Source organism: Electrophorus electricus, chromosome 15 (assembly GCF_013358815.1).
Source record: "Electrophorus electricus isolate fEleEle1 chromosome 15, fEleEle1.pri, whole genome shotgun sequence".
In the NCBI taxonomy this organism is placed as follows: domain Eukaryota; kingdom Metazoa; phylum Chordata; class Actinopteri; order Gymnotiformes; family Gymnotidae; genus Electrophorus; species Electrophorus electricus.
Window position 1 is genome coordinate 1301024 of NC_049549.1, and position 16747 is coordinate 1317770.

At 43.5% G+C, this 16747-nt stretch overlaps 1 protein-coding gene across 1 annotated transcript in view; it reads right to left on the reverse strand.

The window, feature by feature from the left end:
- The window catches only part of dchs1a (dachsous cadherin-related 1a), an 86737-nt gene extending 83140 nt beyond the window's left edge, over positions 1–3597 (reverse strand). The window contains exon 1 of the mRNA XM_027017956.2: positions 3276–3597. The gene's annotated coding sequence lies outside the window, so the exon portion shown is untranslated. The remainder of the gene's footprint in view (positions 1–3275) is intronic.
- Positions 3598–16747: the final 13150 nt, after the last annotated feature.

The window sequence follows — 16747 nt, forward strand, 5'->3', positions numbered from 1 at the left end:
AGCTGGTGTACATCACCACGGCCACTGACCATTCGTTTAACCTCGCCTGGCCCTTTGATTTACACACCCTGACCTTTTTGCAACCTGCCAGGCAGGGCCCTCTGGAAAGCAGTATTCTGCAGTTAGTAATACCACGTCAGAGGAGACATGTTCTTCCGCAGAGGATGTGAGTCTAGAGAAGGAAAGGGGATACACGGGGACAGGTAAAGCCTTCAGGAGAGAAATATAAAATACCTTTGGGGAGGCCATGGTGCGTGTTCACTCCTGTGGTACTACAAGACCCATAAACACTCACAAAATCAACAACAGCATTCATGGTTGGTTCAGTGGTTGGCATCATGGGGGGTGGGGGGGTGTATTACATGTGCAGCTGGGGCCTTTGAGTGCGACACTGGCTCACACAGCTCCAGCTATGGTGCGCTGATTGGAAACGTCTGGCAGCGGAGAGCAGAGGAGCCCGGCACGGAGTTCACCGAGTGCCGCTCTAACAGGACCTACGAGCATATCTAAGGGATGCATCACGTCCAACATCTTCTCAACCCATATGGAGCACAGGGTTTTCCAACAGCTGCACCTACTGCTAATAAATCAAAACTTTGTGTGTGTCAAAACATGCGTGTCATTTATGCATGTAGGAAACATTTGGTTTCCCAGGCCCTTAGGACAAAACGGAGGTGATTAGCAAAACAATTACTTTGATAGCCATCATTTTCAATATTCTTTACTGCCTAGGACAATATTGTTGTGCTTTACTATGTCCAAAATACCCTTGCTCTCTCATTTATCCCGATTTATTGTAGAGCTTCAAACTAGTAGAGTAAGTGTCTTTTGGACCACAGTCTCAAACCAGATGAAGGGCTCCAGGTCTGACGACATTGGAGCAATAAATGCTGACGGCTGGGTAAAGAGGCACTGTTCCCAAGTTATTGTCCAATGCTCAGCATGGTAGTATAAAACATGTGTGCAGGCAGAGTCTAATGAGAAAGCCAGCCCCTGCCACAAAGGCCTCGGCTCCCTAGCGTTCGCTTCTCTAACTATCCTGGAAGGCAGATGCTGAAAAACAGGGGTAGGCGATCCACATAAGGGCCAGGGTAGCTGCAGGATTTCACTACAGCCCAGAGGTTTGATGTGTAGTCCGGCAGCCAGCATTGTGCGGGTAGGACCGCTTCAGCCCTAAAGGTGTCAGGCCAGGCCAGACACGGACACCCGTGCACACGGATCTGTGTACTGCAGGGCAATTGTGAGCACAGCAGCCACAATCTTTGCGTGGGCAAAGTGATGGGAAGGTGGACACATCTGCAATGATCTTAAATTCTGTCACTGTGTCACAACACACAACAAGAACCATCTGACACCATGAGCGAGGCAAGCGAAAAGAAATTTAATTGGGGTTTTCTAGGGAAGAGTGTCTGATGACATAATCCCTGGAATGCCTTGAAAGCAGTTCAGTGTTTAAATTCATCCACCTCGTCTGAGACCCAAAAATCAATTCTTTGCCTGTGTTCTCTGTAAACAATTTTTGCTCAATAGGACAACTACTAAAGAAAGTGTTTAACTCCTTTCCACAACTAAACTTCTCAGATTTAGCTTTGATTTTTATAGAGTCTGCTTCGTGCTCTTTGAAATCAAACATGCCATCCTCCATAAAAAGTCATCATGCAAATGACCCATTTATTTGTCCTCGGGTGATATTTAAGGTCTCAGAGCAACAGCACCAATCAGATGAGTCTCGGAGCATCAGCACCAATCAGATGAGTCTTAGAGCAACAGCACCAATCAGATGAGGACTGGAGCAAACTCTGGATGGATCACAAAGGCCAAACTCGAGAGAAAATAGTTGGCATTTGACAAATGAGCTTGGGTGGGGGTCTAGGCTGTGCTGCCTAGTTCTAGTTCCCCCCAAGCCTTTAAAAGCCAGGAAGAAACAGTAGCCCAGTTATCGGCCATGTTTTGCCATAGCAACCACCACCTAATAAAATGAGGAACTGGGGAAATGGTAACTAATTGTATGACAATTAATTCATTAGTTCAAGAAACACATTCACAGTTGCTGAGCACGGTGCTGCTATCAAAGTTAATGTTAATTAAGGGTATCGTCTGCATAGTGATTAGGAATGTGATCTGAATGAGACCCAGCAAGGCATTCGTACAATAGCTCCGCACTGCCTTTCGGCAAACAAAAGAATTCCTCTGATGAACAATTTCAGAGGAATTGTCCAGCAGGATGAAAAGACAAATCTACATGCACTGGCATATCAAGTTAATAAAAGGAACAGAACTCAACTTCACATACACATTTGGTTTCATTAAGTGGAGATGCCATTCCAAAATACTTCATTACACAAATCATTCTAATTTAAAATATCAATAATTAAGACTTTTGGCATCATTAGTCTTCAGTTGGTTCATTTACATTTTGCTGCATTATAGAAAATCCATTTAAAGTTTGATATTTAAAACATAAACCTAGGTTCTTAAGTAGTTCATAATCTTTGTTTTAGTTATTCATTTATTTCACTTTTTCCTAAAGTAGGATACAGAAAGCAGGAAACATAGTCTACAGGCACATCTAGTGAATACACTGTTACTGCAGATATCTTCTTAACACCCATCACCCCCAATAAACCAATAAACAAACTTCTTCTCTTTCAGTATGCCTAGCCATAATCTATATAGTGACTAAATCTTCCAAGCTGTCTCAGTGTTCTCTACGAGACATAATACTGACAGCTAACCAGGTTATTAAGTGTATAATTTGAGATGGGTATCCCAAACCAAACAATGTGCGGTTCTCCCCACGCTGCGCTGATTCTCCAGTGCTGTTAGGTGCAGAACTCTTTACTCAGACATGAGAAAGTGAGACTTCAGACGCCTAAACTGAACTACATAACATCACTTCTGTTTATAACGCACTTTATGTGTCATCCTGGAATTCGCTCATCGGTTACCTAAATAATCAACACGAAAGCAATGAAGAGTCGGGGAAGTTTCTCCTGCTCTTAGTAAGTTGAGACTGAAAGCAATAACATGGTGTAAACCAGAAATAAAGGAAAAAGAAAATGCCAAACGTTCTCGTGACCTCCTGGCCACGCGCTGTCCGCTCCCATCCGGGGGACTGATGCTCAACGCAGGTCGTCATTTCAGTGAGAACTTCGCCAATATAACTCACCGACTCTTCCCTTTTAAAATAACATGACTGGTAACGAGGACACGGCAAATCGAGCATATGCATCACAAAATGCATAAAGCACAGCGCATCTCATAATTCAACTTACATTCATCTGTTCTCTCTTTTCAATGAGGCACGCCGCCGCTCACAGACCGATTTTCCAAATAGTACTCAAACAACGAAAGCCTCGCCAGGGAGAAAACGGCACAGACAAAAAAGAAACGATGCTGTCTCGATATCCAGTTAAATTATATCCATGTCCCCGCAATCTGGTCCACGCATGCTAGGTGAAGATTCCAGATGTTTGTGTCTGCGCTTCTCCAGCTGTCAGTGCGAGCACACGCGCTGCACCAGCTCGAGCGGGTTTGCACAAACTGCGTGCAGCATGCAAGACCAAGCCGAATGGCTCAGCGACGGCTAGCGCGCCCGACTCCTAACTCCAGACTCCCAGCACGCGCTCTGAGCCTCCGCGAGTGAAACCTGACACTTCCACGGACGGTCCGCCCACGTGCAGGCGCGCCGTAACGGCGCTCGCGGCAGCTACAAGAGAGGGCGACAGCGTGCGCGGACGGGAAGCAAACTAATATTGGGCAGACTTTGGTGCCACCAATCTGCATCCAAGGGAAGTGATATTTATTTGTAGCTCTGTAAACTATTCTTTGCCACGTGTAGACATCAACATTTCTGTCTCCAATGACTTTACAACAAAAAGCAATAGGCTATCCATATGTGCAAAAATGACTAAGAGGTTGCTAGACAGACAGACAGGTGCAGACAGGTGCAAACAGACAGATGCATACCTACTTCAGCTTTAGACTGAAATGAACAATATTTCTTGAAATATAGTTTTTAGCCTCAGACTGCAAAAAAATATCTGTAACAAACAGGCCTGAGATGAAACATGCCATAATATGAAGAGATTAAGTAAGATGGAGTGATTTCACTGAGCACTTTGAATTGCTCATGAATATTAAAACAGACCAGGAAGCTCTGCTCTGATGTGCATATGCAGGAAAAACTACTTGATGTATAAACACATCATGAGAAGAGGAAAAGACCTCAACGAATGGCCATGTCACCTCCACAGAGCCCAGAGGCCTGGCTTGGCTGGGAACACAGGAGCAGAGGCCAGGCCGTGAGCATCTCGAGAGAAGGAGGCTCATCACAGCACGCTTCATCCCATCTGGAGACTGTCAGAGGGAAGCCTGCTCACGGACGCATCATCTGGCGCTGGGCTAAAGCCATGACCTCAGATCGCTTTCTTGCCACATGGATCCTGAGAGACGGCGCGTGTCAGAACCGCCGTCCGGCCGCATATTAGTCCCCTCCTTAGAGAGTCCGGCCACAGCGCTCCCATGGAGCAGACCCCAGTGAATAGTTCCATGATGGTGTTGTTCGGATATTTCATTTCCAGTTATGGCCAACAGTGACTTAAAAATCACTAAGCTAATGTTACCCCTATCTGGCCTGTGCAGGCCACAGTACTGTACAGTTTAGTGTCGGCCTGGCCATTAAATGTATCGCGCAGTTCATCAGTTCAACCAGTTGCAGACATGCTTGGGAGGAGGGGACATCTGGAGTGGTGTATGCACGTCCAATGTTTCCTCCCGGACCACAGCCCAGTTTCACGCTTTACAGAAACAATAATAATTATGTTCCTTTCATCTCTGATTGTCTCGCCTCACTTTTAGTTGAGAAATAAACTGCCTTAACCAAAATTAAATGTAGTATTTAAATTATTTCGAGCAGTGCTGGATAGTTCACATCCAGATTAGTAAAAGTCCTCCCAAGGATTTTGTTTGCCTGCCTTTGCTAATTAGTAATAAACAGATTAATAAACGAATCCAGCTGGGTGAAGCAAAATCACAGGCGGACTTTTACTTTTTAAATATTTTACACCTCTCTTGCAGAGTACAAAAACTAATACAGAGATTTATTTTCTTTGCACTGGAAGTCATTATTCAACCATATCAAAAGATAAATGGATAGAAAGAGAAAAAGATATAAAAATTTTTTAAATACTTTTTATTTTATACATTTTATACTTGAACTGAAATTTCCAAGCTTATGCATTTGCTTAAAGTGTCCTCATCTGCCTGAATGTGTGGTAACAATGTACATAAAGTCTTTAGGATCAAGAGGACAGGACAGAATTCACGAACAAGATACAGATCAGGGTGGTGGGATGGGAGATGAAACCTTCCTGAAAAATCCACCACAGAGTTTATTTATGTGTGAGCCGTTTTTGGCAGAAGGAGAAAGAACTGCCATAAAGTGAGGGGGGGGAGAGAAAACAGACTCAGTCACCCTGAAGTACAAATGACTGTGCCTTCTCGTGTGCACTGGATCCAAAAGCAAATAAAGGTTTGCTTTGGACTCTCCTTGCATGGTAACAGAAAGCCCCGACTGATGGATCTCTCACTCCTGGTGCAGGAAGTGAGGATGTAGGCAAAAAAGGGAAAGTCATATGTAAACACAGTCAACACTTGTCCCAGTTTAAGCTGTTTATGAATCACCCACCTCATCAGTCATTCAGTTACAGCAGGTGTAAAAAGAAGGCTATTAATATTTATTGGTTTTTTTGTTTGTTTTTTTTACATTTACAGTTAATCTTTCGAAATTTATCTAGTTAACTGACCTTTATTTACAAATCAGACCATTTCTTTAAAATCAGACCAAATCTTTCACATTTGGGTGGGATGTTAAAAATATCACTGCAGCATCGTTTTCAACATTACTGACTGAAACATGAGCAACCACAGTCATTTCCAATGAAATTTAACAATGAAAAAATCGACACCATTTGTTTGTACATGTTAAAAATGCAGGTCTTTAACCTTCAGATATTTAAGCTTGCCTCGCTTTTATATGTTCTGATGCTTCACTTTTGGCTTGCAAGCAATGACCTACAAATACACAGTGTTTTACACGATGCTATGTAGTTTATAGTAGACACCATAACATTTCCAGTAGAATACAGAAAAGACCTTCTCTCACACCACCAGTATCTCCAAGGCTACTGCAGTAACATTATCTGTATATAACAGCAGAAAAGTTTAGATCTGATTCATTCCTGGGGAGCTGCTGCCAGCAAAACTAGTCCAGGATACAAACACACACAAAGATAAATGTCATATCGGGAGTGTTTGCTATTAGCACGATGGTAACGCTGATTAGAGAGATCTATCAGGGGACCATATGTGGCCAACATGGTTGAAAGCTGCCTACGGGAGGGCAGACTACATTCTCTCCTTAACATCCAGAACTGTAGCTTCTAGCCAGATTGAGCAGAGACAAGCCGAGATGCCCTCACTGCTTCCATGAGGTTCCAAAAAGGCTCTTTTGCTGGACGCAACCACAGCCTCGCTCTGATGTTGCTTCTAGCTCATCTACATTCACAGTCAAATGCAGACACACATTAGCGGGCAGCAACAGTGGAAACTGAAATCGGCTATTCCCACACGTCACAGACAACGTCTTGTTAGGTCTAGCCCAGGGTGTCCGCGGCATTTCATCGCCATCCACAAACTCGCTGTCGGAGAGGTCAGACAATTTCTTACTTTCTTAAAAACACTCATCTTGAACGTGCGTGCCCCAAATACCAAGCTCTCTGTGCCCACAGAACTTGGCAGAGAAGTGATACTAGATTAGAAAGTACCTTATTGGAAATGCTCTACTTGGGTAATGTCTGGAGGTGCTATATTACTCTGAGGATGGAGAGTCGTTCAGTGCACACAGGTTGAGTTTTTGATCCTTGTGCAGAGGTTATTTTGGTGGCAGCTGATTAAGGCTCTCTGCGGAGCGATGCATCGGAACAGTCCTCCCTGGCCTCTGTGTATTTTTCCGCAGAGTGACTAATTCCATCGTTACCGGCCCGACCATCCAGCGGTTGTTTCAGGCTTGGCTTACAGCTGTTCGGAACAGAACGCATTCCATAGGAAGGAACAGAGGCAGGAATGCTGAATTTTGTAATTATTTCCTTTATTTTATTGACCTTGACAGCGAAGCACAGTAGTTAATACCAAACTTCCAAACATGGATTGGTGACTCTGCCGTGCTATTCTTTATCAAGGATCTCAGAGTATACATCGGCCGCTGTAGTCGGCAGCGGTTGGGTGTATGGGAAAGGGCTTTAAACAGAACATGGCATATCATTTTAGAACAAAAGACCCAACACTAGCCAGACATAGCTCAGATGATGGGGCATTGTAACTCCTCTACTTCATGGCAGAGAGATATGAGCAGTCTGGTGTTACTACAAATAAAATCCAACGGGCAAACATTTAAACATTGATATGGTGGCCTAGATGGACAAATATAGCCAAAACCAGGCCTTTTATCATTATGTTTGGCTTAAAGGGGATATAAACACCATACTACAGCTATCTTCTGAATAAACATAAATGACAGATACTCACTTTACACGTAAACACTGCAATGCCAATGTATATATCCTGCCTGATGCCAGATTACCAAACAGTGAGGGGGTGGGAGAAGAATGAGAGTGAGAGTGTGTGTGTGTGTGTGTGTGCTGACAGGGCTTTCAAGAAGGGATAACCTTCGAAGGCACAGCAACTCCAGTTGGTTCACAGATGTTTCAAATTAGGGGAGTAATATTCTGACCTTCTTGTCATCTTCTCATAGCCCTTTCTCAGACAAAAGCATTTTTATAGGCATGCTGTTTAGTGTTGCTACACTTTGACTCTAGAAACTGAAGTTCTAAAATTGAGCCACTAAATCTTCACCAAAGTAGAGGAGAAATTACTGATGGAATTACCTCTAGTAGGAGCAGAGACTAACCAGTGCAAAGTATGCTTTAAAGCAAAGTAAATTGGTCACATAGGGCCCAAAACAAAGATCAAAACCGCCCAGTATAGCGTTCGGCTTGAAAACCTTCAACAGATACAAACACCACAGTACAGTCTAGAAGTCAGAGGACCAGGATGCATGGTTTTGTAGTTGTCCTGACTCTGTATCACAGCACATTGTACATGAAAGGAAACAATGACTATGACATTAAAGAAAAGGAGGTTACCTTAGGTTACTTATTTACAAACACATAAAAGAGAAAACTTTGTCATACACCTTATATTCTTCCCATTGCAGCATCCCCAGCCTGCAATTTTGCTTGGAAAATATTATCGACTGTGCAGCTCTGGTAAGAAACAGCTACGTACGCGTCGGTGGTCATTTCACAGCCCACAAAAGAGCAGGGTTACTTTCTTCAATTTAATTAGAGGTGAAATGTTTTGTTGACCTTCTGGACACAGCACGCAGGGTTATTTCCCTTCATAGCTACATGAATGAAAGCTCCAGTCATATAAGGTAGCCAGCTAGCGTTTTATGGGTCCACAGACCTGCAGCGGTAATTCCACTGTCTCAGCACCAAGTGCAGGCCCTCCTACCTCCCTGCGTCGGGGAGGTGACCATCCTCAAAACTTTGTTTTGGGTTTATTTTATCTCAGCACGTTGAAAGACGGGAAAGTTATTGTTTCCTCAGCAAAAGCCGGGGCAGGGGTTGAATTACATTTGAGTGGAGATGGAGAGATCTCCGTTTCAGAAAAGTGCCAAGACCTTCCAACACTTCAAAAGCATGTGTGGCTTATCAAGTGTTTGCACCGCACAGCCCTTCTGTGTTTTTACAAGATAGACAGATACAAAACATGTAAGCAAACACTTTGGCGGCTGTCGACAGTTTGCTCTCGGTGTATTATAAACATATTTTTGTTTAAATGTCTTTTTCTTAAGGATTCGTGCTTGCCATGTACTGCTCTGTTTTAAAAGTTTTAGTATTCCTGCTTTAAAATCTATAAACAGTAAAATATAAATCATTATTAGTTTTAGTATTATTACACTGAAAATTCCTTAGACTAACTGCTTACTGAGATGTACTGAACAATGAAATTTAAAATGTTTTTGTTTTACAGACTGAAACAGATGGAACTAACAGTATTTTTTAGGCTGAAATCTAAAGTTTCTAAAGTTTTCTGTTATGTATGGTTTTTAAATGACAGAGCAAATTTATATTTTACATTAAGTACATATTACTCATTCATGTATAAGGCTGCTATTATGCTTAAAATATATAAAAACATACTTCTGTATGGATGTACGATTTTCACTTTTGTTTGTCCTCAGGAGCTCTTTAGTGTCCAGCAATAGTCTGCCAACACAGAGGGGCTCCACTTTCCCTGGAACACCGATTCCATACTATACATAAAGACAAAGAGACGTGCAAGTATCCTTGAACACAAAATTATGGGTGACTGAAATTCTGAAAACATATTTGGATTCATATTTGTTTGTTTGTTTTGCAAAAAACAAAATCATTGTTGACCAGTGTTACTGATAGCACTGTGATATCAGAAAGATTGCTCTCTTAAACAAAAAACACAGTGTAAGCTGCTGTTTTTCCTTTCAACAAAACAAAGACTTATCCTGCTTGGATATTCTCACCAGCAAAGTTGTTTATGGCAAACAAAAGAATGGCACAGCTTGCACTTGGGCCCCACAGAGCACTGCCATTACCGCAGGGCATGCGAGATGGCACATAAGTGGAGCGATTGGGTCATTTACTCGGGCTTGGAGAGGCAGCTTTGTTCCTCTGCAGAGGCGTCTGTGCATCTGTGGACCCGTGGAGAACAGTAAACAATGCCCGGATTCACAGATGGATCGGGCTATGCTGTGGAAGAGGCCAGGTCCCTGCATCACTCCAGGCTACGGTTGTTCCATTTCTTCATTTGGCAGTTCTGCGGCTATTAATTTGGCAATTGGGGGGGACTGAATCCAACCCATCACTGAAATGGCGGTCTGGACGACAGCGGCATTTCCACTTATGGCATCATCTTTCAAACGAGCCGGCCAGGACCTTGGCAGAAGCATTGTGAGAAAAGCAAAGAATTCCTAATCCATGCAAGCTAAGCAGTATGAAACAATACTGGAGAGTGTAAAGTGGTTAAATGCATTCCACTCTGGGAATGCCTGAAAATCATTTCGATGAGTCAGGAATGCCCCCTCTTAAGTGTTAAGTGTCAGTCGAACCACAGAAGAACAATTCATGTGCGTAGGAAAATATCTGTGCTATGTAGAACTAACAAAGGGAGAAAAGGAAGCAGTCGAGTTGTGCTAAAATCAGCTCTCGTAATTCTCAGATTAACCCTCAGATCACCAATCATCTGGGAGATTTAGACCAAACCAAGGCAACACTTCCAAGACCACACAGGAAAATGATAACCTCGCTGACAATAAGGGGGGGAATCCATCACGCAATTGAATGCTGCTTTTTACTGAGACAGATCCCACCTATTCAAGAATAACACTTTATTAAAAAGGAAGATTAAATTACTCATACCAACCATAAATCTAAATAAGCAAATAAAGACCAAACTGACACGTTTGAACAGAACATTGCCTTTGCATGTAACCATTATTTTATAGCACTGTTAAGTGTGTAAACAAATCAGGATCTTTTAAGAGGGGCAAAAAAAAATTCCAGTGTGTTTGTGTTTGTATCTAAAGGAAGTATGGAGTTGTCATGGCGATATGCCCCCACGCTCCTGATTGAGAGTCCGGGCGGTGAAGGACTTTGATTGAGCTCTTCCTCTTTTTAACTCCAGATAAACCGCATCTAGTCTTTAGGAATCTCAGTCCGACCACAAGAGTGGATGTCTGAATATCTGGTACCTCCTACCTCGGCAGGACTGACAGGGCAGTCTAGAAGTGGATATGAAGGGTTTCAGATCCAAAGACACTGGCAGAGAGCTCAGAACACGTGGAGCCAATGGGAATGAGCATGTATGCTGCCTAATCACAAGTAATATCTTAAATAAAAATCAGCACTAATAAAAGCTAATAAAGACTAATAAAAGGTCTTTTTGTATCATATGAAAGGCAGGAAATCCCCACACCATGTTAAAAGGAGATTTCATTTATAAATGCTAGTGTGGCTAGTGCTGGATGGATGACAATATGAAATGGTTAGCATATGGTCTGCTCTGAGTGAAGTGTTCCATCTTTAGTACATTATTAGCGGTGTTACCAACACTAGGAGAAGTGTTCCTTTAAGCAAATCAAAAAGTGTGACATATATAGCAGCCACTCACTGTTTTAGTGAATACCGTCTACTTTACAAGTATCACCATCATGGTGACGTGGTAGACAGTTCCATAACTGCTTATTACACCTAAGGAGGAGGCTGAGGAGTTATGTAGCAAGCCGAGGTTTGGCTATTAGGTCACCACACAAGAGGCTCTGCTTTTCCATAAACAATGGGGAAGAGTCAGAGAAGTAAATAACTGTGTGGTTAAATTCGCCAAAATGGAGGCCACATGGCTGGTACCACAGAACGAAGGAACTCTGTCCCTATCCAGGCTCACATGTTATGTTCGAGGTGACGAGACCAGTGATTTGCACTAGGAGGGTGCAGGTTGCCAGGACTCCACTGAGCGATACTGTTGGACCGGCCCAGCTCTGGCTTCTCTAGCTGAAGGACAAGGTTGTTTTGATGGCTGAGCTTGGGCGTATGCCCACATCGTGGCCAGGGGGATCCAGGCCCATTTGTGTGTCTGACTTCACAAACAGGATGCCTTTGAACACAATGACCTGCATGGTCTTGCTCATGTGCATATATTTACATCACAAGAACATCAGCTCACGAGACTTTAGCACTGGGTGCTGCCAAAAAGTTACACTACACAGAGGCCTTTTCATGCAGTGGTGTTCTTAAATAAACTAGCCAATAAGTGAATTAATACAAAGCCTATGGCTCTCTGATATGCAAACGGAAGCTGATGGCCATCCTGTTACCCAGATATGGGATGATCATTCGTGCATAGTAAATCACACAGCACTTTGATGCTTAGTATAAATTGATTGACTAATGATCTAGCATCCACATGTGTGACCCTGTTTCTTTCATCCCAGCCACTTCCTCGCACAAACATCACAGAGCCTGTTCTTTGAAACGAGACATAAATGAGACATAAAGGGTTGGCCAGCCCCCGCCAAGCGAGCCATCACCGAACTCCTAACAAACCGTAAACTGTGGGGGTGACATCCTTGACGGGATATGTCCGTGGGGGGAGGGCAGATTGTCTGCTCTTCCAGGAAGAGAGGCGGGAGAGGCACTGGGTGGCAGAGGGGAGGGAGGATGTTGCTCATATGTGCCACGCAACATCTGCCGAGTCGTGCAGATTGCCTCCACTCTGAGCACAAGAATGTGGGCTTAGGTGCAAGTCACCACTTTGCTTCATGACCCCTAAAGCCCAAACGACAGAAACGTCTACAGTAATGTGATCAGATTCTCAGGGCCAGATGCATGCACGTGCGCCTTGGTTTGACACCAATACAAGAGACCACGACGGAATATAGAACACAGCAAAAAACTGCTCATGGAACTGGTCATAAGAAACAGTAGGACTCTCATGTATGAAGATTTATTTGTGTGCTGCATTTGTGAAGATGTTCATTTTCATTGAGTTTTATGGTAACAAAGGGCTCACATATGCTGTAACAACACAAAGCTTTTGGAGGAAAAGGTGACATGAAAACAAGAATTTTATAGTTTTGTGTGTGTGTGCGCGCATGGGTGTGTGTCTATGGCTTGCATGGCATTTGCAGTGAGAACCCGAGGTTGAGCAGAGCTGCCTAATACCATGTGACCTGCTTAGGACCATCTACCAATCATAGGCTGGAACCAGAGTAATGGAACATGGGAGCCAATCGATCATAGGCTGGCACCAGAGCTATGGAGCGTGGTAGACAACCAATCATAGGCTGGCACCAGAGCTATGGAACGTGGGAGCCAATCAATCATAGGCTGTCTTTAGAGCTATGCCAGTTCCAGAAGCAGAGTTTTCTGGTAGACAAACCAAACAGAAATAAGAGAGTTTCCACCAGTCACCCATCATCAAACCACAATACTGTAGTAAGCTTTCTCAAAACAGTCTTCACTTTCACGTCACACTTTGATGACACGTGTGTTTTTGTTGAGGTGCATGAATGATTGGATTTTCCTATGTAAACTTCACAGGACCGCAGCACCCATTATGCCGCCATTACTTGTGAATTGCGGGACAATTATTGGGCTACGGAAAAGATTTATCTTCAAATCAGCGAATCTGGAAATGTGCTGTTGTCTCATTTGAATGGCATACAAACATTTACAATAGATTTTATAACATTTTACTGCATATTTTTGGCATCCAAGAAATATTCTTGGTTTAACACACTGTAAAATATATGGCCTGCTGCTATCTTCATTATAATATTGAAACTTGTTTACTCTTTAGTAAAACTGCTGACTTCTACACAGATGCAGTATTAAAAATAAAAAAATTAAAAAATGTCTTCTTTTAAAGTTAATATTAATGCAATATAGGATTTACAATGCTGCACCTTATAACATCAGCACTGATGCCAGCACCTTTCCCAAGAGACCAGTACCTTAACTAAACACAAGGCTGTAGAACTCACCACACCAAACCCTGAGGTAGGACTCTACAGCCACAGCTATCATACCCATGTGGATGGATATCAGGCCTACAAGGACTAATGTGACTGGAATCACACGCCAGACTTTGACTGATTGACACATCTTTGGCTGGATTCACCAGGAGGAAGGCGAACAGACAGACATGAGTAAATCACAGAGGTTCTCCAGGATTCTTGCCGAAATGAAAGCAAAATTTAGGATTGTATCCATGACCACCATCCCTTTCTGGAACTCTACTCACGTCCACCTAAAATGGTGTGTTATTCAGCACCTGCTCTTATGGGGTTTTCTTTCGGTCTCTCGTTTTGTCTCCTGTAAAACCTTTCAGGAGAAATTGAGGTCCCACATCAAATGAACCTCACCGTAAAGACCCTCAATCTTCCCTCTTCTGTGCTGTGTTCCCATTTTCTAAGGTTTCTAGTATGAAGTGCATTATTTCTGGGATCCGCAACGATCACGCTCCCCAGGAAAGCAGAGGAAGTCGGTGGAAGCCCGACTGTGGATAATACATCTATTATCATTTTGTCTCTCAATAGAGCCGAACCAAAATGTAGTGCCACCTTGCAGAGACACGGCGCCACCACCGGCTGTTTGCTCTAGCTTGTCTCTTTTGGCACGTTAAAAATCAATTTCTGCACTCCTCAAATATTTTCAGCCTTATATTACCTCAGTTTAAGCGATGATGTGATTTCAGGTTCATGCGATACCCAGTGTTTTGCAGGAGAACCCACTGCTTGGAGATGACATCGAACGTTTCCCGATGGCTAACCGGGGCCAAGCCTACAGGGGAGTGGCCGTAAAATACCATGAGTGCGGTGTCAGGGTGGCTCTGAAACAGATGCAACAGGCCATGAAAAGATCTGTCCCCAGTAGGTCACTAAGAAACATCAAGCACGTGCAAGCTGGTTTACGACGAGGACAGTAATAGCAGCATCGCGACCGCGGGCAGTTTCGGTCAGCCTCAGCGTTATAATCAGCCTTGCCTAGTTATCCCCCCGCACGCTCGGCCGAGTCTGGAAACACATGGACTGGACCGGCCTTTTGGGAGGCTAGGAACATTAGTGTGACGGGAACAAGGAAGCCGTGAGAGGAGAGAACGCTCCAGCCGTCAACGGGGAAGGCGGATTTTCCGTGGCCCATTGCTGAGTGCAAGGAGGAGCATGCGGTGAGTCACCACTTTGGAAAAGGAGAGCGCCGCACAGGCCAAACCATAAACAACCGGCAGGACAAAGCCATAAAGGAGATAAACCCTGCCTGAAATCAGAGATGAAGTCAGGGGTCACAGAGTATAGCCTGGTCATCTGCCATTTTCAAAAACCAACCTACGTTTGAAACAGATAACTATAACTGAAACAATGACACTCATGTATAAAGGACAGCATTCTTTTTAAAGTCATGTCGTAATGAGGGTTGGTAGAGGTAACTAGAATTATCATGATGTTTGTCTGGAAGGTTCTGGAATCAAATAAAAAGTGGCAAGTCTTTATGCAGGGAGATTTCATTAAATTTTTGGAATTAAATCAAATAATCTGTGGGCAGTTATAAAAGCTCCCCCCCAACACGACTACACCTTGTCTACACCTAGAATGGAAAATCAGTTTTACTCAAATTTGGAAAGAATACATGAAATTAACCAAGGACTCCAAGCAGCGCTTGCCATTCATATGCGATTCATATGTGGAGATTAATACATCATTTAATTACCATACCATAACAACATTTTACTAGCTCCCAAAACAGCTCATTCCACCATGACACCAACATCCTGTGAATTGCTGCAGCTGAGAAAGACAACTTTCGCAGGTCGAGTTAATCTTCTGCATAAGATAACGCCGCTATCTGTCAGCTGCAGGCCCAGAGGACACAGAGCTGTCTGGTCCTATCAAGACAGAGAGTCTTTCGCTTGGCTGCTTCAGGGGAGGTTACTAGGGGAGCAGCCAGCAGCTGGAGATTCATCCTGCAACCCTGGATATCTGGATATGGGCATGACGAAATACAGGCGTTTTTAAACGAGACAGAGGAACCCCTCCCCAGTGCACAAGGCAACCAATGGTTGTTCCGTCTGAAACCGGCAAAGTTTAAAATGCAAGATCCGAGTGATACTTTCCGGCAGCCTGTTGTTGCGGGCCAATACACGTGCAAGCTGAGGCAAATCCAGGAGCACTAGATGAGGAAAACTGCAATCAGGAGGCAAAACAAATGCATCGAGCTACAGGAGTGGAGGGCAAAAGGTCACAGACGGGCTGTATGAATGAATGCTGCTTCCGAAGTGCTTCTCAGTGACCTGGGCTTAGAGATGTTATTCTAATAGCATGCAGAGAGAGAAAGAGAGAGAGAGAAATGTGTGTAAAGGAAAAATAGACTGTAATATCCAGCAAAGTGTTTTTCTAATCACTATAGGAAACTCATGGAAGCAGAAGAGCAGGCTAAGCTGGACTTGTGTCTTTTGGCCACATCACCCCTGCATGGGACATTACAGCACAAGCTCATTATTATTACTCAGCATGCAGTTCTAGTGTCTATTAAGGCCACCATGATCAACAGTGATTCTGATCGGTTCTTTGGTTTAATACAACTCAGCAGGCTATAAAGCAGAAGTTTTATTCTGTGTGCGGTGAGGTTCTATATTATAAGTTGGAGTGGAGGCAATAAATTACTAATATAGGTTTTTGGAACTTACTTTAAAGGGAGGTTCATAAGCAAGAGGTGAATATATAAGTATAATTAAATGCACCAAAGGACTATTCAGTAATCAGGTGAAGTCACCACACTTACAGCTCTCTCTCTCTCACTCACACACACACACACACACACACACACACACACACACACACACACACACACACACACACACACACACACACACACACACACACACACACACAGCTTCCCAGTCCACCTGCCCTTTTTTAGAACCTTTGTGCCTACAACATTAAAGTGAGATTTCCTCTTTCACATTAATCCAGTTTGAAAAGTGGTCTGATCTTATTCGGGGAAAACACTTCACAATCTGGGGGGAAAAATACAGTAAATGTAGGTATAAACTGACACATAGCTCACGCAGAGCTGGTTGTCATAAAGGAGGG